The 17,849-nt window shown below is 37.6% G+C and overlaps 1 protein-coding gene and 1 pseudogene across 2 annotated transcripts in view; one reads left to right on the top strand and one right to left on the bottom strand.

Annotated features, from left to right (window-relative positions):
* Window positions 1–10,083, bottom strand: part of KLHL32 (kelch like family member 32) — a 232,792-nt gene extending 222,709 nt beyond the window's left edge. For both annotated transcript variants that reach the window (XM_049771331.1, XM_049771332.1), the window contains exon 1: window positions 9,728–10,083. The gene's annotated coding sequence lies outside the window, so the exon portion shown is untranslated. The remainder of the gene's footprint in view (window positions 1–9,727) is intronic.
* A 2,765-nt stretch (window positions 10,084–12,848) lies between these two features.
* On the top strand, window positions 12,849–12,931 carry LOC126008184 (uncharacterized; annotated as a pseudogene).
* The last annotated feature ends 4,918 nt before the right edge of the window (window positions 12,932–17,849 follow it).

Here is a 17,849-nt window from a genome sequence, read left to right as displayed (position 1 = left end):
CTGATACCTACTACATACCACATTTTTTAAATGATCTATTCTGGAACCATATAGTAAATAAACAAATAAAGACAGTTTGTCTTTGTCTAGAATCACAAATTCAGAATTCACATCCCTAAGATTTTATGATTTTTGTTTATAACAGATGTTATTACCAATCACTAAAAATACAAATGAATTATTAAGTTACACTAGGGGAACAGGAGCTGGGCCATACAGGCCTGATGCTCAGAGATTATTCTTGGCTCTGTGCTCAGGAGTCCTAAAAGTGCACAGAGCGATTATTTGTAGTGCCAGGGATCAAACTAGGGTCAGCTGTATTGCAAGACAAACACCTTCAAACTCTCAATGCTGCAACTCTTTTCAAAAAATATTAGGATGTTTTTATATGTATAAATATGTACATGACTGAGCACAACAAAAGCAATGGTCTTTTCAGTAAGGAAATCTTTTATTATAAATCACATGATATAAACTAACAACTTGGAATTGTAAAAAGTATAGTTCATGCAATTTTGAGTTCTGAAGCTGGTCTTGTCTGGCTATGCTAATATGTATATAATAGAATTAATCTATTTTTTTGTTTGTCTGGGCTTTTGTTTGGGGCTGTACTGATAATACTCAGGGGCTACTTGTGGCTTTGCACTCAAGAATTACTCCTGCTTGTTCTCTGAAAAACATATAGGATGCTGAGGATAGAACCTGAAAGGCACATGCAGGGCAAACACTGTGCCATTGGGTCGTCTTTCAATCTCCAAAACAACTTTTCTATAAGTGTTCTTCATTATTCTTGTTACAATGCAATAAACTGCTACAATTCCTATAGTGTCTGGATTACTCCAACTCCCTGAGTTGGAAAGATGACCTTAAAAAAGTGAAGATATTCTTTACCATATCTAAAATCCTAGGGTGTCAGAGAACCAAATGATACATATTTTTAAAAGCAGAAAAGTGACTTCCATTTGTAATGGTGTGTAGTCTCTTGTCAGTAGAAGTGGCAGTCAGTGAGGCAGAGAAAAAGTGGAAAAGGTATATTTAAATAGTGTTTTGGGGGGTAGGTTTTAATCCTATCTGACTTAAAAGTGCACTTGAGGAGTTTATACTTTGAGCCTGGTGAGCTCTTGACCTTTTCATTGAATTTGCATAACCAGCAAGAATGAAATACAGATTTGTCTAGAAAGATCCAGGCAACTAGAACTTGACCTCAAAGAAAAGGTTACAAGTCTGAACCTTCCTGGTACTTGGTACTGCTATTATTAATTCCACAAGAGACTTTATCTATAATTGGAGTCCCTGATGAGATCCTATAATAGAGTTCTGAGATTACCTAGTCAAGAGAAAACTGACCAACCAATTATTTAAATTTTTTAATAAATAATTTAACTTAATCACCATTAGATACACAGTTCTGGCACAGATATGGGGAGAAAGGACTCTTTTTCACTGATGGTGGGAATTTTGAATATCCAGCCTTTTGGGAAAATCTAGAAATTGATCTTCCATCTGATCTAGAAATAGAACTCATAGGAATGTACTTCTGGGGCCCAAAAACACAGTTTAGATCTGTACAAGTCTTTTGGACGCATACAGTTTCTGTAGTATAAGATATCTCATTGTTGTTTTGATTTATAGCTTCCCAATGATTAATAATGTGGAGCATTTATCAGTATTTATTCTTTGAGAAAGTTTATGTTCATCTCTTCCCATTTTGGGATGGGGATATTTTTTTTTCTTGTTAAGCTGTATGGGTTCCTTATAAGTCTCTTTTATTAGCTTCTTATCAGATGGGTGAATATTTTCTTCCATTCTGTGGAAGTCTTTGTTACTTAGTCACCATTTCTTTTGAAGTGAAGCTTCATAGTTTAATATAGTCCCATCTGTTTATCTTTACCATCACCATTTTTCCCTTTGGCCAGATTGGGATTCCAGGAGTGCAGAAAAGAGGAGACAAGAAAGTCACCAAGATACTTTACTCCAAGATACTTGTCCTTCTCCTGGGAAAGATTCAGCCAAACCTCCTATGCTCACTCAAAAGTTCATTATATGAAAGGGATAGATAGGTCCTAAGACTTGAAAACATGATTAGAGCAATTTCCAATAAATCAAATATACATGAAATATAAATAGATTCTATCTTTCTTTTGAGGATGACAAAGGTAGGGAAAGGCAAAGGTAAATAAATAAATACTAAGATTCTATTAGATATCGGGCACCATTAGATGTTCCTAGATTTGTTCTATTTTGTTTTGGGGGTCACAATTAGCAGTGCTCTTGGGCTCCTCTCAGCTAATTGTCCAAAGTTCACTCCCAGCATAGTGCTCCCAACTCATTCATTTTTAGGGAACCATGCAGTGCCAATCCTCAAATACAGATTTGTGATCCAGCCTTAAATTGTCTCTTCAGCTAAGAACAGACATATTTAACCCTTTCAGTAATAAAAGTCCATTTCTACTAGACTTGTGTTTTTCTGGTGATGTTACACTAATATATATATTTGGAAAACTAAAACTCACAAATAAAAAAGAAACTAAACAATTTCAAATGCAGTATCAGAAGTTTTTTTTTTTTTTGGTTTTTGGTTTTTGGGTCAATCCCAGCAGTGCTCAGGGGTTACTCCTGGCTGTCTGATCAGAAATAGCTCCTGGTAGGGGCCCGGTAGGTGGCGCTGGAGGTAAGGTGTCTGCCTTGCAAGCGCTAGCCAAGGAAGGACCGCGGTTTGATCCCCCGGCGTCCCATATGGTCCCCCAAGCCAGGGGCGATTTCTGAGCACATAGCCAGGAGTAACCCCTGAGCATCAAACGGGTGTGACCCAAAAAAAAAAAAAGAAAAAAAGAAAAGAAATAGCTCCTGGCAGGCACGGGGGACCATATGGGACACCGGGATTCGAACCAACCACCTTTGGTCCTGGATCGGCTGCTTGCAAGGCAAACGCCACTGTGCTATCTCTCCGGGCCCAGTATCAGAAGTTTTAACATTAAAAAATTGGAAAATTCCTCCTTCCTGCTTTTGGCATATGTCTCTTTAGCATTATTATTATTATTATTCCACTAAAGGAATCAGTCAAGATGGTACTATTATTTGATCTATGTAAAACATATTGTACTGTGTATACACTGAGTGTGGGGTAGAAAAGTTATTCTAAGTTACTGGCATCAGCTCATCTGGCATAAAAATTGGAATAAATTACATCTCAAATAAGCATGTAGAAGAAAATCAAGAGACTGTGAAATCTGCCAAAGATTTTCTTCTTTTATTAAAAATCATCTTATCAGATTGGTAATTTCAACCCTTCAAAATTATTTTAGATGAAGTTAGATCTTTCAATGTTTTTGCCATATGCAAACTTGTCTAACTTGAAGTCAAGTTTGCAAAGCTATTTTTTTTACAAAGTTCCTTTTAAAAACTTGCCAAAATTTATAGTGCCATGTGTCTAATTCAAGTTAAATGTATTCATGCATTGAAATGTACATATGAAGCAAAACAAGGATAAGGGAAATTGAAAGAAAAGTTGAAGGTATCATCTATCTCCTAAAAGAGATCTTAGTAGATGGTAATGGAATATAGATTTCTATCAGAAATCAGTTATTTTTTAATGGTCAAGAAAAGATATTTTTGCTTTTTTGTTATTTTAGCCATTTTTGATAGTGCTCAGAATTTATTTCTGGCTCTGCGCTCAGAGATCACTCCTGATGGGTTCAAGTGACCATTTGGAGTGCAGGAGATGGAGCATAGGATGACTTCATGCAAAGCATGTGCTCTACAAACTGTACTATCTCTTCAGTCTCCAAGAAAATAAAATTTAATTGATTAATTTCCACTAAAAGGCAAAATTAAGATGTCCTAGAATAAATACCTTCATTTTATACTCTCCATATTAGAAGATATCCAAAAAATCCTGAGAACAAGCTTTATAAAGAAGAAAGAGAATCTAAGGCATTGATTGATTGATACAAAAATATAATTAATTGTGGGAACAGAGCAATAGCACAATGCATAATGTGTTTGGTTTGAATGAGGCTGACCCAGGTTCAATTGCCAGCATCCCATATGGTCCCCCAAGTCTGTCAAGAGTAATTTTGAGCACAGAGCCAGAAGTAAACCCAGAGCACTGCCAGGTGTGGCCCCAAAACAAAAAATAAAATATATATAAAATCAACTAAGCTCCACTGTCACCAAAAAGTTACACATAAGAACATAGCTGAACTCTTTACATCATTTATTTAGAATATATTCCATCACTCATGAAATACATAAAGAGCAAATTATTATGCTTCCATCTTGAGGAGAATTAAATAGCTCCAAATTTAAAACAAACTCCTGTCATGTCAAATGTCCTCAGCAATAGCTTCTAGCTAACTATGACATGTTTTCTTTTTTGTTTCATCTTTCAGCCATTCTAATCTACAGCTCACCCTCCTACTCACTGTAGTTCTAGCACTTGAAACCAGGTCCTTGTCACATTACTTTGTATTTCCATAAAGGTAATATATACCCCCAAAATAACCCATAAAACATAAATGACCCAATGAGGATCAAGAGGTCATTTATCCATCATTAAAAAGTTCTCCAAAAAAAAAAAAAAAGGGTTTGCAAAGATTTTCAAGTAGCTAACAAAATATTTACATTTCCCATAATTTTTCCATACATCTGGGATGAGATTTTTTTTAATCAAAAACCTCTAAACATTAAAAATTTGTATTGGCTTGTGAGTAGTGTCTAATATAGTTCTGGTGACTCCAGTTTGTCTTTGGTCCAAGCAACATCACATCTTCAGGAGTAAGTATTGAACCACCCTGCCCAGTTAGAGGTATCTCGGGGAGTAGTCCCTGGCTGCCGCTACTTCTGTTTGCGTAGGCCCACCACGCCAACTCCTTGTGAAAAAATAATCTCAATCTTCAAGAGTCCCCTTGCATTCAAGTATGCATACATATTAAGAGAATGTTTTGCTGCTATGGGTGTGTGTGTGTGTGAATGTTTTGCTGCTATGGGTGTGTGTGTGTGTGTGTGTGTGTGTGTGTGTGTGAATGTTTTGTTGCTGTGTGTGTGTGTGTGTGTGTGTGTGTGTGTTTCTTCCAAGGTTGTGCTCCAGAGGCCTGGGATCCCTGTCAGTGATTCTCAGTCAACCTTGCTGGTAGTTCAATCTGAAGACCAAGAATGTGGTGTTGTTTTGTAAATCCTTCAATGCTGGGGATCACACAGGCCACCATTAGTGCTTAAAAGTATCAGAAATCTAGCAATGCATAAAGGACCATGTGTTGCTGGGGATCCAACTGGAGCTGGCTGAATGCAAGGCATGTACTATATCTCCAACCCCTGAATTCTTTATTTTGTATCTTATCATCAAAACCTTATACTGCTTTTGAAAATTCAGGTATTTGTGAATTTCAAATGACTTCAATTGGTATATACTTTTGTCCCACAAAGAAGTGATATTAAAAGAGGAAATTAGGAAGCAGGTATTGTGTGTTAAAACACCTTAATATATCATAATCTTTATAAGTATTTAATGTGTACCAAGCTCAACAGCTTGGTATATTTTAATCCTTCCTGGTCCTTATCTTCAATTCTTCAGAGGAATCAATACTAAACTCAGTTTCTTCCTTTTACCTAAAATTTCTATTTAACACTTTTACCACCTTTATCTGTCCACTCCTACATATTCTCAGTTCCATCTTCTTGTTGTATATTACCTTGGAAAACATATTTCTTCCATCCCTTCAGAAATAACAATGAACTCATCAATATAAGATACCCAAAACATTATCCTCTCAACTCAGGGATTGTCTAATGGTCTCTCATCTCTTCAAAGATAAAGGAATCTTCATTAATACAATCAGATCCAGTCATCAAGGTCAAACACTAAACCTTCTATACAGGACTTACCTCATCTCCACAATCTTAATTGTGTTCCTTTTCTCTATCTGTGGTTCTGTTACCTCTTGTATTTTTGCCTATTGTAAAAATTTGACCCCAGTTGTCTCAAGAATCACAATTATGAATATGACTATAATCTCTATGAGGTAAAACACAAGGAATGAGTATAAAATAAGAGCTGTTGCTAAGGCTTAAAGTTTAATTAAACCAGTTTAATTTCACATAATCTTGGATTCTTTGTAAGTAAATTGGAAATATTAAGCACATTTTATATAGACATTGTGACACTAATATAAGAAATAGTTTGTATAGAGTAAATACTAAAAGGGGAGAAATTTTCAGGAGCAGAATGTTTGCTCTGAATCCTTGAGGACACAGATAATGTCTCCTCCAGGATTTTGTTACATTAGTATTAACTAACATTTGAATAGCTTTTTACTTAGAAGCCATACACTTCGGTGAAATGAAAACAAAGGCATTCATTTATTATTAAAGCATACTTCTATTGTATGGTTTTAGAAGAGAACTTTTAGAAGTCACTGGCCAGGTCTTAGCTTGCTTTTTTTAAGAACAACTCTTACAATCTGATTCAGAATAAACAAACAAACAAAAATAATACTCCTTTCTGATCACAAGGTCAACTCCAATGACAGATATTTCAGTAGCTTCTTTAAAACAATGAGAAAGAAACTGTTTTTTGGTGATGGGAATTCCCCTGATTCAATGTTAATATGTACCTAAAATACTACTGTGAAAGATATGTAAGCCAATATGGTCAAAATAAAAATTATAAATAATAAAAGAATCTTTTTCTAAAGATATTTGAATTCTTAAAATAGTATTTTCTATGCCAGCATGTTGCAATGGAATGTTACCTTCAGTTCCATTTATGTTTTAGAAATTTTGAGGTACTCTGTAGTGTTTTATTTCATTTTTAGTATTTTAGGGCCACACCTAGCTATGCTCAGTGTTCAGGAAATCACTCCTGGTGGGACTATATGGAATGCCAGTAACCAAATTCCACATGCTAGGCAAGCATCCTTGTGGCTAAACTAGCTCTCTGACACTTCTGGTGTGAGTTTTAACTAATAAATTAAGGCCTTAATAGAAACTCTTTATTAAAGAGGTAAGCTGCATTTTTTTTCTTTTTCTTTATCTTTTTTATTTTTCTTGCCTCCCAGAGTGGGTAGGTGACCCCAAAATTTAGAGAATTGAACTGTTCGATTCAATAAGAAACCAGTGCCACTATCCCAGCATTGCTGGGGGTCACAGGGAGAGCAATGGGAGCTGGGGGAACAGCAAGGGTCCTAGTGTAGAAATATGCTTACACCAGGTTTGTGTCTGCTATATGTCCTACCTGTGTCTGCTATATGTCCTAGCTCTGCGCTCAGGGTGCCTCTTTATATTAATTACCGCCCCTATGATGACATGTAGTCAACAAATATTTTCTTTCTATTATTCCGTTTCCTATGTCTAAAAAAAAAAATAGCAAGCCAGAAAAATACATTTTGTTTCACCACATTAAAAAACAGTACTTTGAGGGCATAAACACTTCTGTTCAGTGGTATGAAAGAGACCTAGAAAATCTCAAAAACAAGCTTAAATCAAATTGGAGAACCAGTATAGAATACATACATAGTGATTTTAACATCAACATCAGGAAACTCATAATTACCCTTAGAATGATGGACATATGTGTTCATATCACTGTTCCATTAAATAAAAATAGCTTAGAATTGATCGAGAATAGCAATAGCCATAGATTACAAATTGGCAGGCCACGTGGGGCCCCAATAAGTTATTTTTATTGTGTTTCTAACAGTTTTTAAGAACACACTTCACATTTAAGAAATATAGAAGATTTTGTTTTCTTAAAAAAAATCCTAATTGGGGTAGCAATAACTAACTACATTTGGATAGGAGCCCCCACTTTTATGCTTATTTTTATGTTTTAGGGGCCACAATTCACAGCCCCCATTATTCCCATCCTAGGACTACTTCACTCCCCAATTTCACCTATCGGACATCCACCTCAGCACAGTAAAAATACAGACATAAGATTTTTTTTTTTAGAACCTAAATGCAAAAACAGGTTTTTGTATTCACTAGCTCTGTGATCTTCAACAGGCTCTAAGTTTCAGGTCCCTCCGATTTAAACTGAAGAACATTCCTTGACCTCTTGAGATTGCATGAAGATTTTAAAAAGAAGTGTATGAAAAGTACATTTTAAAATGTAGAATGTTTATCAGTATTCATTTTCCAGTTCCCATCAGTGCAATAAAACCTACTCCTTCTACTTCAGCTACTACTGGCTTTCTGTTCTCATTTAAACAGGAAAGGGAGACAAATTTCATGGGAAAATAAAATAAAAAATTTGAATACCTCTGTGTCTCAGTGGATTTTACTAGGTCAGGTCTACTTGTAATGAAGCAAAAATTTAGTGTAAAATGTGCTTAATAGCTTCCGAACTCTTCAAAGGTGTGTTAAGTTCACTCACTAGGAACTTGAGGCCTCAGGTGACATATAAACACTGGCATCCACTTAGGTCTAAATGCTGACAAAAGATTCATTTCAGAAAAAATCAACAGGATCTATAAAGCATCCTCTATGTCATTTTTACTCTACATTTTAACATAAGCTCTAAAATTTTAGAATCCAGAATACCAAGCCATAACTGTATGTATTTATATATCCATAGAAGCACGGATCCAAATGGAACCAACGAAACTTGAATGAAAACACAATTTTGGGGTCACCTACCCACTCTGGGAGGCAAGAAAAATAAAAAAGATAAAGGAAAAGGAAAAAAAAATGCAGCTTAACTCTTTAATAAAGAGTTTTTAATTAAGGCCTAATTTATTAGTTAAAACTCACAACAGAAGTGTCAGAGAGATAGTTTAGCCCAAGGATGCTTGCCTCGCATGTGGAATTTGGTTACTGGCACTCCATATAGTCCCACCAGGGGTGATTCCCTGAACACTGAGCATAGCTAGGTGTGGCCCTAAAATACTAAAAAGGAAATGGGCAAAAGTGCAGAAAACTACACTTATACAATGATGCGATAGATGCAGAACTATTGGCAGAAAAAAAATATCACCAATTGATAGCATATTACATTGGGACTTCATATTTATTCCTATTCTGGCTAATTTACAACAGATCATTCGAGTGGGGTCCACAATTAACTCATCTTTAACTCTCACAGATAAAAGAACCATGCTTGCATGAACTGCAAAATATAAGACGAAAACCGAGAGGAAGACGGGATTTTAAAACAAAATTTTCTTTATATTGTCAAACCCCCCCCCCCCAAAAGAGAGTAATTCACCATTCAAAATCCAATCCATTGGTGGAGGCTATCTAATCCAATCCTATCTAAAATCTTTTGTCAATCCTGATCATCTAGTGCAACTACCGCTTTTCTTGAAGTTGAATGAAACCATCCCCTAAAATGCAGATTCCCGAATGCCAATGACCACAAGGTGCAAATTTTCATTTAACAAAATAATCAAAATAGATAAGAGCATCATTGAGAACCTAGTTCTTCTGAGAGAGGTCCCAAACCCCGGTGTTTAAAGCAAGTCTCCTTGGCAACCAGGGAGCACAATTCATCCTGAATTGGGGGGGCAGGGAGGTAGAAGGGGTGGGGTGGGAGAATAAGTCACCGGAGTAGTAATAGGCTCCCGCTAACCTAGGCTGGTTGAGGCTGCAGGGGGGCTGGCTGCATTGCCTCGGACATAGCAACTCTTAATCTCCTGCACACCAGCAACCTCCCACCCGCTACCTCCCGGTTGCAGACGCAGACCCCGAAGAGGAAAAGGAGAGAGAGAGAAAAAGAGAGAGACAGGCTTACCCGACGGGGCTGAGCAGTCTGCTGGGTTAGGTGCCAAGAGGCGGCAGGGCAAGCCCCGGGTTCTCCGGGATGATGCACAATGGCGCGTGTGTGTGTATGTGTGTTGTGTGTGTGTGTGTGTTGTGTGTGATGCGCGCGCCCGTGCGTGTGTGTCTGCTTGCCTGCGCGCGCCCCAGACTCTCCGGCCGGGAAACTGCGTCTCCAAGTCAATAGAAAGCAACCGCAGCAGCAGCAGCCAGCACTGCAGGTGGCGCGTCGGGCTCGCGGTCCCTCCCGCGGCAGCGTCAGCGGCAGACGCACCTGAGCGGGCACCCTGGGGCGGGCTCAGCCGGAGGAGCGCGGCTCCGCCCTCTGCCCTCCCCGCGCCGGTGAGCCCGCGCCGCTCGCCACCGCCAGTCGGAGCGCGCTCCCGCACTCCCCGGAAGGCCTCCACCTCCTCCTCCTCCTCCGCATCGCCTCCGGCTTTCTCGGGGCTCCCGGCGGATGCCTGCGACGCTGGGGGTCTTGTAGGCCACCTGCAGTGACAGCTGCTTTCCACCCACCAAAAGTGAGACCCCGGGATCTTTTCTGCCCAGATTCCTTTCCCAGGGCTGAGGAGAAAATCTGCTGAACTGACTCTAATTCTGACACTTCTTCGAGTCCCGACTCTCTGGACTTAGGAAATTCAAGTTGCCTCTATTTCCTTCCTTCCTTCCTTCCTTCCTTCCTTCCTTCCTTCCTTCCTTCCTTCCTTCCTTCCTTCCTTCCTTCCTTCCTTCCTCCTCCTCTCCTCCCTCCCTCCCTCCCCTCCCTCCCTTCTTTCCTTCCTTCCTTCCTTCCTTCCTTCCTTCCTTCCTTCCTTCCTTCCTTCCTTCCTTCCTTCCTTCCTTCCTTCCTTCCTTCCTTCCTTCCTTCCTTCCTTCCTCCCTTCCTTTCTTTCTTCTTTCTTCTTTCTTCCTTTCTCTTTTTCTCCTTCCTTCCTTCCTTTCTTTCTCTTTTCTTCCTTTCTTTTTCTTTCTCTCCTTCCTTCCTTTCTCTTTCTTTCTCTCTTCTTTCTTCTTTGTTCTTCCTTCCTCCCTACTTACCTCCCTCCTTTCTTCTTTCTTTTTCTTTCCTTTCTTTTCCTTTCTTCCTGCCTTTCTTCCTTCCTTTCTTTCCTTTTTTTCTCTTTCTTTCTTCTTTCTTTAAAATCTTTAAGCATCATGATTACAAGCATGATTGTAGTTGGGTTACAGTCATAAATAGAACACTCCCCCCCCTTCACCAGTGCAACATTCCCACCACCAATGCCCCAGATCTCCCTTCTCCCCAACCCCTGCCCTTATTCAAGACAGACATACTACTTCTCTCATTCATTAACTTTATTTCAAGTGGCTCTTTTGCTAAAACTTCCTTAGGATAATAACACTTTATAGGAGTGTCGAGAAAGTCTTCTGAGTAATGCTGAGAAATGACAGGGATGTAACCTGTGATCCATGGAAGTTCAAACCAGAAAAATGAGGAGGGTGTTGTTTACAACCAGTTCTTTAATACAACTTAGGCCCCAGACCCCTCCCACTCCCCAAATTCAATGCTAGGATCTGGCTCACTTAGTGCCACTTGAATTTTATGTATCTCACGCCTCTGTAAAACATGTTGAAATGCACACGGAAACAAATTGGAGTGTTCAAATAGATTTTTTGAAAATTCCATATTTCACATTTGAATCAATTCACTTTTAAAATGGCTAGATGTACTATGAAGCAGCACGGATGTAAGCGCAAAATGAAATTCGCTATTGAAACTATTTTGCAGAGATTCGGGGTTCTTCAGCAAAAATGAAATTTCACAGGATGTAAAATCTCATATTCTAGAGTTGGAGATTTACCACACTTGAGCAAGAACCTGTGTCCACATCTGTTCTGGGATGTGTTTAGCATTCTCATTTGTCCGGTTGAACAATTTTTCTACTTTCACAACCACAGGTTTTTTGCAACTGTTTCTATCACACCCACCACCCCCATGCTATAATCCTTCCCTTCTGGACAGATTGACTTCATTCCCATAGTTTTGATTTCAGATTTCAGATTCTAGGAACCTAGTGAGCCTAGATAGTAATATGAAAGCAGTCTTAAATATCAACATGAGAGCAATGAAAGAAAGGCACAAAAATATCTATGTTTCATAAGCAATTTTATATATTTCAGTGAATGCTGTTATATACCAAAATATTAAATACCAAACATTTTTGAACCCAAAATGCAGATATAACAAATTTCAATAAAATAAATCCTCCTTGAAGATTCATGATAGATTTGTGACTCAAGTGACCATACTTCAGATATGTAAAACTATGTGTATTGGATTCTATTGCTTAAGACTATTATTTATTTGAAAAAATAGTAAAAGCGAAGAATATAATTACAAAGGAAAATGCCACCTTTATGCCACCAACTCTCTGTATGTAGCTATAGAAGAATTTATCATTTGTCCATGCTAGGTCTGTCTTGTTGACTCTTTTATTCCTGTGTTACTAACACAATGCCTGTCACAATATTGAAGGCTCAACAAATAGTGCTGACACGTAGAGGGTTAATTGAAGACTAAAATGTTCATTTGTGGAGAGTACAGTGGCTAAGGCACTTACCTTGCATGTGGCTGACCTGGGTTTGATCCAAGGCACCACCTGTGGTCCACCTTGAACCTCCACCTGCAGCCCCACCAGGAATGACCCCTGAGTGCAGTTAGGAGTAGGCTCTGAACCCTGTGCCCTCACGCTCAGATATTAAAATGTCCATAAAATGTCTTGTAAAATTGCCTTCAGGTAGAGAATTATTTTTTTCTAAAAAACTCCTTAAGAATGATTTCCTGGGCTGGAGTGGTAGCACAGTGTAAGGCATTTGCCTTACATGCTGCTGTCCCAGGACAGACACAGATTTGATCCCCGGCATCCCATATGTTTGCCAGAGTCAGGAGAGATTTCTGAGTGCAGAGCCAGGTGTAACCCCTGAATGCCGTTGGGTGTGCCCCCAATTAAATATGACTTTCTTCTTTTAAAAAGTTTTCTTTATTAAAAATTTCCTAAAAGACTAAAGTTTGTTAGCCACCAAAATTTAATAAAAAGAATGTATTCCAATATGCCCTGCTATTAAAAGCCAATCATATCACTTCTCGGCCTTTTGGCTAAGATCAAGTGTAGTAAAAGCCAATTAAATGTAGGTGTTATTTTTCTCTGATATACCTTTATGTATAAATTTTCTCCACATAAGAATTGAAGCAATGTTGAGATATTGTACATTAGAATGCTAGCCTGTTGTAAAAAAATATGTTTCTGAGCTCTTAGAATATGTTACCACATCAGTTGTAGGACTCTCTATGGTCAATGTTAATAAAAATAATGTTCCTGTTATAATTTATGTGATATAAACAAAGGAAGAAAAAATGAAGTATGAGTATTTTCATCACAAAGAGAAAAACCACTCCATCAATATAAGTAAAAAGGAATCTGATGGACAGATAAAAGAAATTCTTGCATTGATGGACAGCCTAGCCTAGAAAACCAGGACAGGAAGCTGGCAGGAGTCACTGCAGCTCTTTGGGCACAGCTGCAATGACAGCAGGATGTGTCAGCACAGGAATGTTGTAATCAGGTGCCAACTGCTAGAATCGATAAACCACAATCTATTGCTCTTTGTTACTATCAATTATGCCTCCGTTTTCTGTTGTTCTAATTTGGAACATTTGTCCTTTAGCTAGAATGAAGAATCTTAGAGAGGAAGCTTAATCACAGAGGGGACCTGGATCCATATTTCAGAAAGAAATTTCAGAAGGAAAAGTTGACCTTAGGTAGCTGGAAAACAAATGTTCACCATAGAAAACGGTGCCAGGATCAAAAGACTTAGTAGAAATACTAAAAATCTGTTCTCTGTCATTGTTATTACTATAACTCTGAGATATTGCAGAAAAGAAACTCTTTTTCAATGTTTTGAATAACTCTGCTAAAATTTAATTAAGTATGTACTATTTTTTCCAGTTTACTTCAACACACATTGAAAACAATTTTTCTAACACTGTAAGGTTTTATCCACCCTCCCTTTCCACTGCCATTTGTTATCAGCTAATTTATGAACCAAGATATGAAAGTGCAATAGAAATCTAGTATCATCACAGTTTTTATAAAAACCTGTGTTAACAGCTTCGTGGCAATCAGAGATCATTGGGATCGACTCTAGATAAACCATATTTTAGACTAAAACTGTATCATTAAAGGCCTCCACCTTCCCAGAGCCTCGAACCTCCCAGCCACTATTACCAAAGCCCAGAGCCTGCTCTGGAAAAAAATGTCAATAAAAACAGCTTTAATCCCCTCCATCCTTGCGGACCCTAGCTCAGGGGTGGGGGGCACAAGAACCCTCGGGTCACCCTGTAAATTTAGTGCTTGTAAAATAGCCCCTCCCTCACCCTTCTACCTCTGAACCTCCCAGCTGCCATCACAAAAACCCTGAGCCAACTCAGGAAAGAAAGCTTATTGATCCACTGCCCTACAAATCTCGCAGACACTTTGGCTTATACCAGACAGTTCTAGGCAGAGCAGGCCTAACATTTCTCTCCCTTAGAAAATATATATATAATAAATATAATGTAATGTAATAATATAATATGATATAATATGTAATATAATATAAAATATACAGAAGAACACCCTAACAAGTACACATTTCTTTCATACTTGAACATCTCTTAACTAGAATAAATAAACCCCCAAACAGATATAACTTCAACCACCTCTTATACAATTAAACAGGCTACTTTTTTTTAAACACCCTGAAACTCCAGCACTCCAACCCACCCAAAGAACAATGGGAAAACTAAGGAAGACACCAACATCTGGGAATATGAAGAGAAATCCTAGCAAATTTCAAAGTCCTCCAAAGGACACAAACCCTATAGATGAGGACATAAAAATTATCATCTAATGTCTTAGTAATGAAATTAAAGGAATCACTAGCCAAAGAAATTAAGAAATCCATAGACAAACAAATCAACCAGGGGTCGGAGAGATAGCACAGCGGTGTTTGCCTTGCAAGCAGTCTATTCAGGACCTAAGATGGTTGGTTCAAATCCCGGCATCCCATATGGTCCCCATGCCTGCCAGGAGCTATTTCTGAGCAAATAACCAGGATTAACCCCTGAGCACCGTTGGGTGTGAGCCAAAAAACAAAAACAAAACAAAAAAATCAAAGAACTCTATCAGAAGATGAGAGAATCCATACATACATATCGAACCAAGAGAACTAAAAAAAAACATGCTAGCAAGCCATAATAGCTGGAATACACACAGAGAGAATCACAGGGATAAACTTGAAGACAAAATACAAGCCAACAACAAAAAAGTCAATAAAGAAATGAGACAAAAACAAGAAGAAAATGTAAGGTATTTAATGAGCAAAGACAAAAGAAATAATCTATGCCATAAAAGAATACCAGAGGGGAGAAAAAAGGGGAAAGAGGAAGAAAAAGTAGTAAGGAAAATAATAGCAGAGAATTTTCCCACTCTTGGAAAGAGATAACTGTACAAATTCAAGAGTCTATAAGAATACCAAACAAAATAGACCCTAACAGATCAACACCAAGACATAGTAATTCAAATGACAAAAAAAAAAAAAAAACAGAAAAAAGAGTCTTCAAAGCAATAAGGAAGAGAAAAACTCAAGTACAAAGGAAGGAACATAAGAATCAAATTGTTTGAAACAATTCAGCAAGAAGACAGTGGAATGGCATATTTAAACTACTGAATGAAAGAAACTTCCAACCTAGAGTTCACTACCCAGCAAAACTCTCATTTACATGGGAGGGAGGTTTAAAAACATTCTCAGACAAAAACCATATTTGTGCTAACCAAACCAACTCTAAATGTGCTACTTAGAGATTAATTACACAAACCAAATCCCCAATTGTAACAACAACAACCCTATATAAATAATAGCAAAACAGCCCTCTCAGTAATTTTCTTAAATGTCAATGAACTAAACTCTCCCATTAATAGGCACAGAGTAGATAATTGGATCAGGAAACAAATAGCAGGTATCTGTTCCTATGTAAACACATTTAAAAGTTCAGGATAGACACAGGCTGAAAATAAAAGAATGGAAATCAATTATACATGCCACTAGAAAATTAAAAAACTGGGACAGACATACTTATATCAGTTCAAATTGCATTCAATCTCAAGAAAGTACTCAGAGGCAAAGATGGACACTTCTTAGTAATCAAAGGAACATTAGATCAAGAAATACTGACTCTGGGGGCTGGAGTAATGGTGCAAGTGGTAGGGCATTTGCCTTGCATGTGCTAACCTAGGACAGACCTCTGTTTGATCCCCTAACATCCCATATAGTCCCTCAAGCCAGGAGCAATTTCTGAGCACATAGTCATGAGTCATGAGTAACCCCTGAATGTCACCACTGTGGTCCAAAACCCAAAGAAATAGGGAGGGGGAGGAGGAGGAGGAGGAGGAGGAGGAGGAGGAGGAGGAAGAGGAGGAGGAGGAGGAGAAGAAGAAGAAGAAGAAGAAGAAGAAGAAGAAGAAGAAGAAGAAGAAGAAGAAGAGAAGGAGGAGGAGGAAGAGGAAGAGGGGGAAAGAAAGAAGAAAGAAAAGAAAGAAGAAAGAGAAAGAAACAAACAAGAAAGAAAGAAAGAAGAGAGAGAGAGAAAGAAAGAAAGAAAGAAAGAAAGAAAGAAAGAAAGAAAGGAAAGAAGAAAGAAAGAAAGAAAGAAAGAAAGAAAGAGAAAGAAAGAAAGAAAGAAAGAAAGAAAGAAAGAAAAGAAAGAAAGAAAGAAGAAAGAAAGAAAGAAAGAAAGAAAGAAAGAAAAAGAAGAAGAAGAAAAAGAAAAGACTGGCGTTGATCAACATTTATGCACCAAATATAGAGCCATCAAAATAGGTGAGGCTTTGTTCACAAACCGAGAGAAACATATGAACAGAAATATGATAGTAATGGGAGATTTCAATACAACATTATTGCCACTAGACAGATCTGCTAGACAGAATATTAGTAAAGACATAAGAGCCGTCAATGAGAAACGTGAAGAACTAGAACTAATGGAGTTATCCAGGGACCTCCTCCCTCAGAAAGCAGAATACACATTCTTCTCAAGTGCACATGGGATATTTTCTAGGATAGATCATACCTTAAAACACAAATTTAACTTGCATAAAATCACAAATATAAGAATTATATAAAGCACCCTACCAGACCACAACACAACAGAGATCAAGATTTTCTGTAAAAAAAGAAGAGGTAGAGAAATCTAACATCTAGTGACTAAATAAAATGCTTCTCAACAACAGCTGGATCAGAGAGAAAAATCAATGAAGAAAAAAAAAATCTTGAGATGAATGACAATGAAGAAACAAATTGCCAAAATCTATGAGATACAGCAAAAGAAATAATTAGGGGGAAATTCATAGCAATAAAGGCCTATGTTTGGAAAAAGGAAATGACAAAATTAACAGCTTAAATGGACACCTTAAGTATCCTGAAAACCAGCAGCAAAAGAACCCAAACACAGGTAGAAGAAAAGAAATAATAAAAGTCAGAGCAGAAATAAACAACATAGAAACAAAGAAAACAATACAAACATTCAGAGAAGAATTACTATCATTGATCCTCAGATTCTTCCAAAATATCAAAAAGACAGGATTCTTTCCTAATTCCTTTTATGAATCTAATAACACACTCATTCCCAAAATGACAAAGATACTATCAAGAAAGAAAACTTCAGACCAATCTCAGTAATGAACATGGATGCATAAATCCTTAACAAAACCTTAGCAAACTGAATCCAACAACAGATCAAAAATATTATACACCAGTACCAAGTGGGTTTCATTCCAGATATGCATAGAAAGCTCTAAAGAATCCACAGAAAAGATCCTAGAAGCTATAAACTGATACAACAAAATGGTTGGCTAATACACAAAAACATGAGCGTTCATTTATACAAATAACAAAACAGAATAGAAAAAGATAAAGGAGTTCATCCATTTAAAATAGTATCTAAAAATAACAAGTTCCTAGGAATAAACCTAACAAGAGAGGTATTTTCCAGCGTATAAGACGACTTTTGAAACAAAAAATGTCAACCGAAAATCGGGGGTCGT

Source organism: Suncus etruscus, chromosome 4 (genome assembly GCF_024139225.1).
Source record: "Suncus etruscus isolate mSunEtr1 chromosome 4, mSunEtr1.pri.cur, whole genome shotgun sequence".
Classification (NCBI taxonomy): Eukaryota; Metazoa; Chordata; class Mammalia; order Eulipotyphla; family Soricidae; genus Suncus; species Suncus etruscus.
Note: the sequence above shows the minus strand (reverse complement) of the source record. Positions and strands in the feature narration are given on the sequence as shown.